This window comes from Fundulus heteroclitus, chromosome 5 (genome assembly GCF_011125445.2).
Source record: "Fundulus heteroclitus isolate FHET01 chromosome 5, MU-UCD_Fhet_4.1, whole genome shotgun sequence".
Lineage (NCBI taxonomy): Eukaryota > Metazoa > Chordata > Actinopteri > Cyprinodontiformes > Fundulidae > Fundulus > Fundulus heteroclitus.
Genome location: NC_046365.1, coordinates 397887 through 413596, shown reverse-complemented (window position 1 = coordinate 413596; position 15710 = coordinate 397887). Strand labels below are relative to the sequence as shown.

The 15710-nt window shown below is 38.3% G+C and overlaps 1 protein-coding gene across 3 annotated transcripts in view; it reads left to right on the top strand.

Moving 5' to 3' along the window:
* Positions 1 to 15710, top strand: part of LOC105918635 (zinc finger protein 638) — a 78518-nt gene that overhangs the window by 27864 nt on the left and 34944 nt on the right. The window contains exon 1 of one of the 3 annotated variants that reach the window (XM_036136704.1): positions 9093 to 9232. The exons of the other annotated variants lie outside the window; for them this stretch is intronic. The gene's annotated coding sequence lies outside the window, so the exon portion shown is untranslated. Of the gene's footprint in view, positions 1 to 9092; positions 9233 to 15710 lie in introns of those variants that run through there. 3 annotated transcript variants of the gene reach the window in all.

Sequence of the window (15710 nt, the reverse complement as noted above, 5' to 3'; positions counted from 1 at the left end):
AAAGATTGGGGATGATCTCAAGACTCTCTGTTTATGAATAAAGAATTTTGCTGAACATAAAATTAGGTTACAACAGAGTTCTATTGTTTTGTCTGTCAATAGTATTCCAAAAACTACCATATCTCTAGAGATAGAGTGAGGAAGTGCAATTTTTATTTGATCCATCTTTCTAAGCAATTCTCAAATGTTTTAGTCTGACTGCATTTATAGAAGACATGGTCTATTGTTCACTTTCACAGAATGAGCATTTATTGTCATCAATATTAAAACAAATTCTTAGTAGTTCTTTTGAGGGGTAAATTGCATTTTAATTTTAAAGTGAGTTTCTTTAGCTTTTGGTTGTATGGGAAGTTTTAAATAAAAGGTTCTCAGTATTTCAATTGATTTTTATTCAAATTTGCAAAGAATGTTATTTTTATTTATTTTCCCAGGGAATAAAGTTTCATTTGGACAGTTTCTAATTGTGTGGTTATTAAATGTTTGGTCAGTGATTGATATTCCATTAATAGATAAATTGGGTAGTTGTGGGGTAATTGGATGATATATTATTATATTTTGAATCTGATTAATAAATTGTTTTGGCAAGGCGTTAAGTAATCTTGTAAATTCAGCTTTTGGAGGGAAGAACTGATATTTTGTACAGATTTGTTTGTAATTTAGTGTGTAACCATTAGTGTTCATTAAGTGTATAATAGACCAAATATTCTTCTCCATCCAATCTTTATAGAATAATGATTTATTGCGATGTAGAATAAATCTATTATTCCACATGATAGAGGAATGTGGTGAGTAGTTATGAACATATTTCATTTTCCAGTATAGTAATACTTGTTGATGGAACTCTGATAGTTTAATGGGTAATTTATGTATATTGAAATCAGCTAGGAGTACAAGTTTTAGACCACCTATTTTGTTAAATATATAATTAGGAACACAATATCAGAATAAATAAGAATTTTTAATCCACAATTTCAACCAATTAATCTTAAGGGTTCCGTTAAGACATTCAAAGTCAATTACTTTCAGACCGCCATCTTTAATTTCTTTGACCATATGACTTTTTTGTAAGTAGTGTGGCCTGTTTCTCCAAATAAAGTTCGTGTTCATTTGGTTAATAGTTTTGGTTATGCTATTTGGGATGGCAGTACTATAAGTTGAATAAATTAACCTTGACAAACATTCCATTTTTAATAAGTACATTCGTCCTAAAATAGAGAGGTCTCGTTGGAGCCATGAGTTAAGTTTGGATTTACTTTCTTTAATTTTGTTTTCAATAGTTAAGGTTGAGTTTTGATTTTTGGTTACAATAGTTCCTAAGTATTTAATTTCAGATTTAATTGGAATGTTGGATATTTCTTTTAGAAGGGTGTCATGGATAGCTATAAATTCAAATTTTTTAATATTTAGCGTTAGTCCTGAAGCTTCAGAAAAAAGTTTAATTTTATCAATTACAATTGGAACTTGATTTGTGATCTTTTAAGAAAACGGTGGTGTCATCTGCTAACTGGTTAATGATTAATTTTGTACCGAAAACGTCTAATTTCTTAGTGTCTGCACAGTTTTTAAGATAGATTGTTAACATTTCTGCAACTAAGTTAAACATGACGAAATGGGACACCCTTGAGGAATTCCAACATTAATGTTAAATCTAGCTGTGGTGCCTTTAGGAAGTATTACACAACTATTAATGCCTTGATATAGACCTCTGATTAAGTTGACAAAGTTTGCCCCAAAACCTAAAGTCAAGAAAAAGAATAAAGCCATCGTGTTGGATCATGTCGCTATATTTAATTAGGTCTTTTACCAGTCTAATATTGTTGTGAATTGATCTTCCCTTTAGGAAGCCAGATTGAGATTCTGCAATTATGTTTGAGATTCCGGATTGTAGACGCATGGTAAATATGTATGTTAATAATTTATAATCTGAATTTCTGAGGTCCTTGTCTGGTTTTGGGATACATATAATAATTCCTTGTTTCATTGTGGTAGGTATAGTATGACTTTTAAAGATATCTGTAAAAACTTGATGCAGTAATATTTTGATGTCTTCCCAAAAGTGTTTATAAAAGTTCCCAGTTAGTCCATCCGGACCTGGTGCTTTGTTTAATGATAAATGATTAACGGCCTTATCAAGTTCTTCTATTGTAATAATGTTGTCGCAGATTTTTTTGTAGTTATCATCTATTTTAGGGATAAATGTTTCAATTTGATTAAGAAAGGTGTGAGATTTTAATTCTGAGAATTTGGAGGTATATAAATTGCTATAAAATTTAAAGATCTCTGTTGATATTAATTTTTCATTGTTGGTTTCAGCATTGTTTATTATTAAGGATTGGATAGAATTTTGTTGTTGTCTTCTTTTTTCCAAATTACAAAAGTAGGCTGTGTTTTTTCTCCTTCCTCGATCCATTTCGCTCTTGATCTAATAAAGGCCCCTTTGGCCCTTTGAATATACATTTCATCCAGTTTAGGTTGGAGGATTCGTATTTTTTGTTTGTCTTCAATTGATGGGTTGGGTTTATTGCAATATACAGGGGTTGGACAATGAAACTGAAACAGCAGGTTTTAGACCACAATAATTTATTAGTATGATATGGGGCCTCCTTTTGCGGCCAATACAGCGTCAATTCGTCTTGGGAATGACAAATACAAGTTCTGCACAGTGGTCATTCTTCTTGCAGGATGGTGGCCAGGTCACGACATGATGCTGGTGGAGGAAAATGTTTCCTGACTCGCTCCTCCAAAACACCCCAAAGTGGCTCAATAATATTTAGATCTGGTGACTGTGCAGGCCATGGGAGATGTTCAACTTCCCTTTCATGTTCATCAAATCAATCTTTCACCAGTCTTGCTGTGTGTATTGGTGCATTGTCATCCTGATACACGGCACCTCCTTCAGGATACAAGTTTGAACCATTGGATGCACATGGTCCTCCGGAATGGATCGGTAGTCCTTGGCAGTGACGCGCCCATCTAGCACAGGTATGGGGCCAAGGGAATGCCATGATATGGCAGCCCAAACCATCACTGATCCACCCCCATGCTTCACTCTGGGCATGCAACAGTCTGGGTGGTACACTTCTTTGGGGCTTCTCCACACCGTAACTCTCCCGCATGTGGGGAAAATAGTAAAGGTGGACTCATCAGAGAACAATACATGTTTTAAATTGTCCACAGCCCAAGATTTGTGCTCCTTGCACCATTGAAACCGACGTTTGGCATTGGCACGAGTGACCAAAGGTTTGGCTATAGCAGCCCGGCCGTGGATATTGACCCTGTAGAGCTCCCGACGGACAGTTTTGGTGGAAACAGGAGAGTTGAGGTGCACATTTAATTCTGCCATGATTTGGGGGGCCGTGGTTTTATGTTTTTTGGATACAATCCGGGTTAGCACCCGAACATCCCTTTCAGACAGCTTCCTCTTGCGTCCACAGTTAATCCTGTTTGATGCGGCCGGTTCGTCCTTCTTGGTGGTATGCTGACATTACCCTGGATACCGTGGCTCTTGATACATCACAAAGACTTGCTGTCTTGGTCACAAATGCGCCAGCAAGACGTGCACCAACAATTTGTCCTCTTTTGAACTCTGGTATGTCACCCATAAAGTTGTGTGCATTGCAATATTTTGAGCAAAACTGTGCTCTTACCCTGCTAATTGGACCTTCACACTCTGCTCTTATTGGTTCATTGTGCAATTAATGAAGATTGGCCATCAGGCTGGTCCAATTTAGCCATGAAACCTCCCACACTAAAATGAGAGGTGTTTCAGTTTCATTGTCCAACCCCTGTATATTTAGTTGTTGTACAAGTTATTTTCTTTGGAGTTCTTTTTTAATTTGTTTACTGAATGAGAATGCCTGATCTTGTACTTTAGGAATTCCCATTTTTGAACAGGGCCATTTAATTCTTCAGAATGCTTTATATTCTGGATTAATTCTTTGATTTTTTGACAGTAGGTGTCAGTTTTTAGAACACTGTAGCAAAATTTCCAATATTTATTTGCGCCTGGTTTCCAATTTTGAGGTTTCATTTGTAAGGAAATAAGACTATGGTCAGTTAACGGTGCAGCAGAAATGTCTGAGTTGATGTCGTTGATTAATAATTAATTTGTTATAAGCCAGTAATCAAGTCTTGATCTGCTATTTGAACTAAACCATGAATAAATTTTATGCAATTAGGGTTAAGATGACGCCACACGTCTACTAAATTTTGTTCATTGCAAAAATTGTTAAATATTTTGTTTGGATAACTTGAGTTATGTTTAGAAGGCCAGTTATCATAATATTAATCTTGAACGAGATTGAGATCACCACCAATTACAACATTGTTTGTTGAGTAAAGTGAATTTAGGTGGTCTAAGTTTAGGGTTATTTCTTCTAGCAATAATTTGTTCTGGTTTGGATTATTATAACCATATATATTTAACAAAATAAGAGTTAGATTATCCAGACAGACATTGAGGAATAACCAGTGACTAGTTTCATCCATTTTACTTGAGATTACCTGACCTTGGAAGTTTTTTAGAAGAATAGCGACCCCTGCTGACCTTGAAGAACCATGACAAAAATAAGATTCATCTCCCCATTGTTTAGTCCAAAGTTGCCATCATACTGTTTTGAGTGAGTTTCTTGTAAGAATATTATATTAGCATTTTTCCCTTTACAAAATAAAAAGAAACTTTTCCTTTTAGTCAAATATCTTAGGCCCCTTGCATTAACAGAAATTAGTGAAAGTTCACTTTTCAATTTAAACATAAGGAATTAATACAATAACAAAAAAGTAGAAAAATAAATAAAATAACGTTGAACAGTATTTAAATGGGTTTTACCTGAGAACAAATTGAACTGTAGGTAACATAACTTCTAAACTGATAAGATTATTTGAAGTTAGAAATGTCGTGTATAACTATTGTGTCTCTAAGGAGTAACTCGTGACCGTTGATAAAGGCATATGGACCTTTAAATACCGCCTTTATTCCAGCTTTCCGTGCTTGCTCTACCTTGGGCCACAGGGCCAGCCGTGCTTCTCGGTCTTCAGCGAAACGGATGTTTGGGCCAAGACGGTGTAGGGTGTCCAGGATAAAGTCCATCTTTTCTTTCCATTGCGGCATAATCTGTCTGATGAGGTGTGCGACTTTCTGTCTTGTATCTTTGTCCTTTTGCTCTTTTAAGCCTTTGATGCGCAGATTCCATCTTCTTTTATAGCGCTCTGATTCTGCCGCTTTTCTTTCAAAATCTTGGACCTTCTTTGTCAGCTCGGCGTTCGTGGTTTTAAGTTGAGCAATTTCACTTTCCATCTTTTCGTTTTTTTTCTTACAATCTTGAATTTCAGCATTACTTAACTCCACTGCTTTGGCAATATTTGCAAAGGAGAGCGTGTTCTGTTTCATTTCTTCTCCAAAGTTCAGCATCATTTTCTGTAGAGTTTCAACTGCTTCTAAAAACTTGCCGTTGGATGCATTGGAACTGACCTCATCGTCTCCTTTCATCTTCTTGTGTGGTACAGCGGTTTTGCATGGTGATGTAAGGGTATTTTTCGTCCCTCTGGTATCTGTGTCCATGCAGTAGTCATGAGTTAGCAGAGCCTTGTTGGTTTTGGTGTTAGCTTTGTTGTTAGCCATTGCTGTCAATGTTTTCCTATTGCTTGTAGTTTTCTTTCCCGTTTTCACAGGAGGCTTTACGTTATTATTATTGTTAGTTCACGAAGAGATTCCTTTTTTTGATGTGTAAATTTAAGACTTCATAACTGTTCTACTGTTATTCAAGGAGTACTACCCAGAGCTCAAAACTATGCATCCGCTCTCTTCGCCATCTTGCCCCTTCTTCCGCAAGGCCCCGAGTTGATCTGACCACCCCAGCCAATCTGGTACCTACAGCAGTAATGCAAACCTCTAGTGGGTTTTTTTTTTTTTGGCAAACCACCATAACATTCTAATGGTGCATTCCTCAAATTACATCAAATTACTAAATTTAGAACAGGCAGTGGGCCAGCGTCATGGTCATCTTGTGGTCGGACAAGCTATGTAGAGTGGTGAAGCAGACAGCTCTGTCCTGAATGTTGCATCAGCAAATATAACGGTAACAACGAAACACTGCTGCTTCGGTGTCTGCCGGAGTGACTCTCAATAGAGTCCTCGACATTTCAACCAATGTCTCATTTGTTCAACGCTGTGCTTCTTGATTTAAGCATGTTAAAATGAAGCTCCTGGGACATCCTCATCTTCCAAAATTATTGGTGTTGCAAATGTTGCCATTTCCCAGTTTGTAATTTGCTTGTCCAACCGTCTGGGGAACTGGAGTTGATTTTCGGGGGGTGGAGCTAATTGGACTTGTTTGAGAAATACCCTATAATGAAGAAGAAAGACTTTTTTCCAGTTTTATTTTGAAACGTTCAGACGGAAGAGAGCTCGGTGGAGCGGGAAGTACAATCTGGTTGGGAAAAACACAACGTGGCGATACTGCAAAAAGGTTTGGTGGTTGGTGGAATAAGCAACAACTGTACCATGACTATAATTACCATGGGTGTTAATACGGAATGAGATAGTGAAGATGATATGTTGTGGCAGGATGTAAGTAAAGGAAAGATAGGAGCTATAGATCTGGGCGCTCAATGCATGGTGGTCAGGAGATTGACGTGACAAAAAAAGTGAAGATTGCAATGAGGAAGGGGGATTATCAGACTGAATGGAACTGATAACTTTTAAAGAAGACAGAGAGTATTTCCATCCATTAATACTAACAAAAGCTATTGAGAGTCAAATGGGTAAGATTAAGTTTGCCAAATATCTGAGTAACAAACATTGGTGATCTTTGCTAAAGATCAACTGCAAAGAGATGCATTTCTCAGGGCTCAAACATTAAATGGAGAAAGGATCAGTGCTCACACTCCAGGATATGCAGCCAAGTGTAGAGGGGTTATATCTAATGTACCATTGACAATGAAGATGGATGAGATAATGCATGAAGTGAAAAGTGGAAAGGTGGTCAAAGCAACAAGATTACAAGCACAAAGAAAGTTGTTTAAAACAGACAGCCTGTCAGTTCTTCTTGAGTTTGAGAATTTTATGTCCAACAGAGTTAAAATATGTTATCTTTGCTATGAGGTCAGATAGTTCATCCCAGCACCAATGAGATCTTTCAAGTGTCACAGAATGGGTCACACAGCAAATAATTGCAATGGAAGAAAAAGATGTGCAAGATGTAGAGGGGAACATGACTATGGAAAATGTGGTCAAGATACAAAAGTAAAATGTAACTGTGGAGATGGTCATTGTGCTGCTTTTGGAGGATGTCCTGTACAAATCCAAGCCAATGAGATGCAGAAATATAAAATAACAAATCAGGTATCATATGCTGAGGCAGTCAAAAGTGTGAAGAACAATGAGGCTGCTAGAGCTGAAGTAGCACAGGAGGTCAAAAGAACAAGTGAAAATGGGAATATACAAGTAGCGAAGGCATTGCCAACAACAGTAGTTCAGAGCCACTCAGAAAATAAACCCTGTCTGAAGGAACTAAATGAAGGCACTTTGATTGTGAAAAAAATCAATTAATTAATACTCATTAGATATTTAAAGGGCTTTGGTAAGATCATGTGTTGATTTTGGATGTATGGTGTATGGATGAGCAGCCAAGAATACTCTGGAAAAATTAGAAATAGTTCAATTTAGAGTGTTTAGACTCAGTATAGGTGCATTTAAAACAACTCCTACTAATGCATTACTGGTGAAAGCTGATGAATTGCCATTAGAATTAAGACATTTAAAACTGTCATTGACATATTGGATGAAATTAAAGGGATCTGGACAGGAACAACCTGCAACAGAGGTTTTATGTGCATGTTGGTAATATTCCCAACAAAGTAAACATAAAGGATTTGGATGGAATATTAATACAGAAGCAATAAAATATGGTTTAAATACCTTAGACTATGGACCAAACACTGTGTGCCAAGTGTTTACCTCCAGCTTGTAGAAAATAAGAGAGAATGGAGTGAAAGAAGTGTAGATAATACTGCATGTATGGTCCTATAATTTGTGAAGAAAAATTACTGCAAGTATCTGACATTATTTACTGATGGTCCAAATGATCCAGGGAATGGACATCTGGGTTCAGGTGTGTTTATGCCTAAGTTTAATGTAGGTATTTGTAAAAGAATTGATGATTAATTGTCTGTATTTACAGCTGAAATAACTGCTATCATTTTAGGGTTACAGTGGATAGCAGAGGTAAAACCTGATAGGGCAGTCATTTGCTCAGACTCTACAGCAGCATTAAACAGTTTGATTTCAAAAGAAATAGAAATAAGTAATTTTTTGATGGAAATATTTACATTACTTTTAAGAATACAAAGAGCTGGAATTGATCTGAAATTCTGTTGGGTTCCTACTTATGTTGGTGTAGAGGGAAATGAAAAAAGCAGATTAGATTGCAAAAAGAGTATTAAAATAAAGAAAATATGCAATAATGAATGTTCTGTGTGGAAAGGGGGAAGCCAAATTACTGATAAGAACAGTAGTGAGGGACATATGGCAGAAGAAATGGGACACGGATACTAAAGGAATACATTATTACAGAGCATAGAAATGAATTAAGGTGAAAGTCTTTAAAGGAAAGTGCAGAATACAGGAAGTAATCTTTTCAAGGTTAAGATTGGGGCATCTAATGAATGTGAGGTCTGTGGTGTTTCAGAGGATGTAGAACATATTATTTGTAGTAGTGTAGTAAATATGATTATGAGAGGAGTATTTTGCGTGGTAGGATGAATGAGTTGGGAACTTGGAAGGAATATTAGATATTAATGAAAAAATGTATGTAAAACTAAAGGAAGGTTACTAAGCGTTAATTGTATTTCTTAAATATACAGGCTTAATCCATATTATTTGGTTCATTGTTTATTTAATTAATTCATAGATTTGTTTGTTATTATTATTAGTAGTAGTAGTAATAGTGGTATTATTATTATTATTATTATTATTATTATTATTATTATTATTATTATTATTATTATTGAGAATGTAACCAAAAGTATTAATCCTGAAATTAGACACTCCGGTACAGTAGGTGGCGATATGCACGTGAAAATGTTGTTTGCGATTCGCCATTAAAAACAGAGAAGAGGAGAGCTTGGTGGGCGTTTATGACGAAACACAGAAGCTTTTTGCTAGTGGCTAAAGGCTTAAAAACAGCCAAGATCTTCGGGTATTAACCAGATCCAAGGCAACGTATTGTGGAAGGTATTTATTCAATATCTAGATCACAAACTCATGGCACAATAGTCCATTAAATCGCAGTGCAGTATGTTGCTAACATTAGCCAGCTCGGTGCTGGAGCCGCACAAAATGGGTGGTGGGATGTGTGGGCTACCAGGTGGGCCCAATACCGCTAACTCTTTCAGCAAATGATCTTTTTCTTGTCCAGTTTTATGCTATATGTTAAAGATGCATTGTTGCGTTCAGTTTGATGAGAGGATAATGTGTATTTGGCTGTTTTACCAAAGTTTTACCAAAGTCTGTAGCGATTGGCACGTCTCAGACCGCTCTCGATAAGCTAGCCCTTGTTCTCGCGAGCTTTGAGTCTGTACGCCATATCTGCTATGCAGTGGTATTTGTATGGAAGTTGACTCCTAAACTCAGCACACGAAATACATTTTGAATAACGTATCGACTCTGTCATTTAAAATATTCGCGCTGATGAAATGCTAAGGACCGAACAAAGGCCCAACACTAATAAGAACGGTGATACTAAACAAGCCCCGGACTGTTGCTGGGAATGGCTCTCGGAACATGCCAGACACCCACAGAGGGAGGCACTGTGTTGAGATTCTCCCACTCGCGATTCGGATCCTTCGCTTTAAGAAGTCAGTGCTTTCACAAACTGTTTGATGTCTGGGTGGATTTAACGTCACGGGGTTAAATGTGGGTCTATGAGGGCCGCTGCTCACTGCTGCACTTTAATGACCGCTTTATCTTGACCGCATGTGTGCTCTGAGTTTCCTGATTATTTACTGTGGTCTGCAGCATGTTTTGTTCTGCCAGCGAGCCGAGAGCCCTGGGCCATCTTCCTCAGGGTCCTACTTGTGTGCAGTGAGGCGCTGCTCACAGCTGGGCAGCAGCACCTTACTGCTGTCCAGCTGTGAGCAAGGATTACCTGCAGGGATTCTAGGAAATCGGTTTGTCCAAGGCTGACGTTGTGGTCTGTAAATGTTTGTGGTTAACTGGTGGGCAGTTGGATGAGTTGTTGATTCATTAACTTTCTTCCAACAAATCTGAAGGTAATGAACCCGTTAACACAGGGTGAAAACTCTGCGAAAGGTAAAGTTCTGGTTCGTGTCTGCTGTTTTAGCTGGAGGATTGTATTGAGTTGTGCTCTGATAGAGAATCAGACAATAGTCAGTCTTACAGTTTCGTTTCCCCCACCCCACACTGAGTGTGAAACGGCATGCTGTAAGTAGACAAAGGTCCTGAACGGTAAAATGAACCGTTTGCAGAGACTGAGCAGATTATGTCTGTTGAAATATTTATTTTTGATTACCCTCAATTCTTTTATTTCTTTCAAAAGTGTGTGTGTCGCTCCCTGGACTGTAGAATATTGATGTCAGAAAACCAGATGTTGATATCTCTGCTTTGTAGCAGGTGCAATGTGGACTTGACCAGCATCCGGTGACCTACTTCTTTCAGGATACATGCTTTCGTCTGATTGGGTGAACGTTGATACAAGACAACAGAATTAGTTTGGATATGTTGTTTTTATAGGGTGTCAAAGGAATTGTGGTCTGCAGTCAAATAAGAAAATATTTATTTACTGACCTAAAATCTTAAGAATGCAAACCTGCCTTGCAGCAAATGTGCTTACAAAATCTTGAAGTTTATTGATTGTAAACAAAAGTAATATTTTCATTGTTTACTGAAGGGTTGCTCTGCTTATGAAATAGAAATGTTATCAGATTACTTGCATGGTGATCACATGGAGCAGTGAACATTTGATACCAGTCCGAACAATACCGTAGCCTTGTTGTTATGGTGATCATTTGAAAAGCAGCATAAAGAAATGTAAAAATTAGGGAATAAAATCTTTGGCCACAACAGAGCTATACAGATGTTTTACGCTGGTCAGACCCTCGTTCCACGCCGTTTACAGCCGGGGTGGCCATCCCTTCCAGGCCCGGTGTCCTGAATGTGTCTTACGTGTCGCCGCTCCAGCAAAGGCCAGTCAAACGGTTGCATTGTCTTCACAGTATGTTACGAAGTTCTGCAGATGCGCTGTCAGTTCCCATTTATTTGGTTGAGGTGTGTGGAACCACCAACGCATGTAAATCATGTAGGACTCTGGCCCATGATGGCAAACTTTGGACCTAGAGTCCCTTTTGAGATAACACTACCTAGAACATGCTGAAGCTCCACATCAGGCACGGCAGACGAACTACTGGAGCTCCAGGCTTCTTTCAGTGCTGTCATTTGCATCGGAACAGGTCAGATTTGACCAATGCAGCAATATAAAATGAATTCATCTAGATTTGTGTTGCTCCACCGATTCACACTAGTGTTGTACAAGCATGGTTGTGAATCTCATTCCTGCTGGGAACACAGATTAGGTAGATACTTGTGTGTATATGTAGTTGGGTAATGTGGGCTACCCCCCAATCCATGGATAGTCAGACTTCTTTCTAAATACAATAAGTGGGAACTAAGCAAATGAGGGTGTGCAGGAAGCAGCACTATTCATTTCTGTTGGAAATATCAACACTGGAGTAAACATTCATGCTGGGAGGGTTAACTACAGCAGCTAGGGGCCACGAGGAACAGAACCAGAACCGCCAGCCAAACCAAAGAAATGTGGGTTGCTTGAAGGCATAAGGGGGTGCTGCTTTGTTCCCTTCTCCCTAGCAGCTGTTGTTACCTCTCCTAGAATGACTGTTTACTTCAGTCAGTGCTCAGCCTGACATACGCGCACATATTAATCAAAGCATCTGTTTATATTTATTCCTGACTTGATTCTTGACTCTGTGTCCATTCATTGAAGCACTAAACTGTGTTGCCAGATCTGACTGTTTCTAACCCAAACACAAGGTAAAAACAGCCCAAATCTCAAAATCTCAGCACAAAGCTTCCCACGAAGGTGTGCAATCAATCAAATAAGTTTTTTCCTTCATGGTGGGGCGAACCAATCACCTACATTTTTTGTGACAAAGCAATGCATTTCCCAAACTTTCTGCCAGTGGCTCGAAGCAGGGGGTGGGGGGCATAGTTAGCATGTTTAAGGTAGTCGGCACTTTGAGCATCCTCCACATCTGTCAATGCGCGGCAAGGAGAGGCTGCGGCGCGTCCTCGCCTTCTGGGAGCAGTTCGGTGCATCCGCTCTGAATCACATATGAAACAGTTGGATATGAGAAGATGTCTTCCCGCCCAGCAGGGTGTCGTATGACGGAGGGAGACTTTAGTTAGGCACATTTGTTTGTTCTCAAAAGTGATCAGTTCTTTGCTGACACTCGTATTTCCATTTGACGGTGTGTGCGCACGTTGAGCACCCTGCGGCGTGCTGTTGGTTTGCTAGATTTGGGGTTTAACTGTTTACTGTAAATTATGCACAGCTGTCCGTGTTCTTAGCATTGCGGAAATTATGGGCCCTAGCAACTAGCTACTCTATCGATTTAGGGATGCTCCGATCAGTTTTTATGCTGCTGATTACAATACCGATCACTGCCGACTACCGGTACCAATCGCTTAGATTGGCGGTACATTTTTTGCAGGGATAATAAATGCAATCTTTTAACAGACTGAAAACATTAGGGCTCTTAACAAGCCAAACAATCCAGAAATTAAAATGTCAGCATTTTGCAAGTCAAATAATGTCAAGTAAATAAGAACATTCAAAAACAAATTAAATTAAAATAAACGACAGGGCAGGCAGGGCTACATCTGTAAAGTATTTACGTCCCAGTAGCACGCACCAGGGCTCCGACTGTGTCGCTCTCATTCTCTGCAGTTAGCGTCACAAACTAATCTTGCTTCACTAAGTGCTTGTTCTTCAAATGCCGTATTAAGGTTGTTGTGTTGAAGAATTTCGACATGCTTCCCCCGTGAGTTATTTTTTTCTCTACAAATGTTGCAGGTCGCAAGCTTAATGTCGCTCTCACAGTCAGTGTAAAAGTTCCACACGGCAGACATGCCGGTTTTTGCTGCCTCGTTCTTGCACAGTGTGGAAACGAGGGGATGCTGCACACAAGTCCTCTGAAGGCTGCAAAGCAGGAGGGAAAGGGGATTGGGATTTGTGATCGGTAACAAAGGCCTTTGATCGGCATTCACCGAGCACATATTTTTGATGGAAGTCGGCCGATAATTATTGGTGGCCGATCAATCGAAACACCACTACTATCGATACCTTATAGAATAGTCAGTCATACAACATGGGAAAAAGTTTACATAGCTCCGAAACTTCAGCTTTACACTCTGGCTGTAGGTGCATGTAGTAGACTGCTGTTGCTGATTGCTGTGTGTGTTTTATTTATTTATTTATTTTGTTGTTTTTTTGGGGGGGGGGGGGGGGTTCTATTCACTGATCTCTATTTATTCACTGGAGTGTGCATTGGCCGTATATAATGATACACGTCGCTGTGAAGCCACCAGCCGCCATATTGGTACTCCCTATTTTCCTCCAGTAACTAGGGAATATATGCACTACAGCTTCAAATAACGAGGATTTTTTTATGTTCAGGGGGGCTTAAAACTTTTAAAATTTTTTTAAAACTTTAAAACTGTTTTAAAACTTTTGAGTTCAGAAGTGGCTTGACCATGGGAATACGGCTATTGTAGCCCATTTCCCGGACACGTCTGTGAACAGTGGCTTTTGATACCTGGACTCCAGCTTCAGTCCACTGTCTTTGAAGCTCCTCCAAATTCTGGAAGCGGCTCTTCTTCACAATGCTGTTAAAGGTATACTATGCAACCGGGGTTGATTTTCCAGCGAGGCTCCCCCCAGAGGGCGAAAGTAAAAGTGCACTGTCGTAAAGATGCTCAGCTGTTCTGGATTCTCCGTCAAGCCAGGCGCAGTTGTTTTGAGCTTAGCAGACAGGCGAATGCAACGAAAAGTTGAAAAAACAGCAGTACAAACAATGACTAACACAGTGAAGGTATGAACATCAAGCTTCCCGCAGCGCTATCTTGGCGAGGCGGTCGCCGCCTCGCCAGTTTTATTATTATTATTATTTTTTATTTTTTTATTTTATGTTGGCGAGATGCTACCGCCACCGCCTCGCCAAGCCGCGAAAAACGTGTTTTATTTGTGTTAATTTAAGGGCACTGCATTTTAGAAATACGTGCTTTCTTTGGTAAATTTTATTTACCAAAGAAAAAGAAATGTTATTTTATTTAGTTATTATTAGTCAGTAGTCATTATTACAGTAGTCATTATAAGTCATTACTAACTGATCATGTAAGAGTGGCTTGGACAGATGTTAGTTAAAAAACGAAAAAAAAAATTATTCCTTGTAGCGTCTCGCCAACATAAAAAAATAAAATAGTTTACTGAACCAAGCTGAGTGTTTTTCAAGGCTCAGGAAACCCTTGCAGGTGTTTCGAGTTAATTAGACGATTCAAGTGATTAGTTGAATAGCCTACTAGTATACTTTTTCACGATATTCTAATATTTTGAGATAGGATATTTGGGTTTGTTAAGCTGTAAGCCATAATCAGCAATATTAAAACAATAAAAGGCTTGCGATATTTCAGTTGATTTGTAATGAATCCAGAATGTATGACATTTCATGTTTTTTAATTGCATTACAGAAAATAAAGAACTTTATCACAATATTCTAATTTTCTGAGACAGTCATATATATGTATATATATATATGTGTGTCTATATATCTATATGTGTGTATGTATGTATGTGTATATATGTGTGTCTATATATCTATATGTGTGTATGTATGTATGTGTATATATGTGTGTGTATATATATATATATATATATATATATATATATATATATATATATATATATATATATATATATATATATATATATATATATATATATATATATATATATATATATAGTGTTAGTACATCCACTGACTGTAGAATTACCTGTGAAACGTTTTCACACAGCCAGAAAACTGCTTGTTGTTGCAACCAAATCCTGTGGGATTCTGTGAGAGTAGGGAGTAGCAAGATGGCGGCCAGAGACTTCAGTTTTTCGGGCAAATCAGCAATCCAGTGAATAAATAGAGATCAGTGGTTATATTCCAGGGCGGGTCTCAGTTTACTTGGGCGTGCCGTCCAAGTGGAGTCTGTGTATGGGACCCACTGTTGTTTAGCGGTAGTTTTAGAAAAGCTGGCTATCATTAAGTCTGAGCGCACTCTTCAATCTAAAGCTTTCAGTGGACTGACAGCTTTCTGTTGCTTCTGTGTTAATACCAAGCAAACCCACATATAAAACAGTTTTGGTTTTGCTACTTAGTACTGCTGCATTATTTTAGCTCATTGGTTTTATGAGTGGAGTAAAATTTGTTCTCTTGGTCCTAAAATGTATATATTTCTAGCAGCTATGTTTGGTTAGCTAATCATTATTTTCTATCTAGTTTTGTATGAATTCACTATTGTTGCTTTGTCTGTTTTTACCTATTGTCTTATAATCTGAGCATTAGAAGTTTTGGAATCATTAGTAAAACCAAACATTTGAGGCAAGTCATGGATTAGCTCATTAATGTGCACA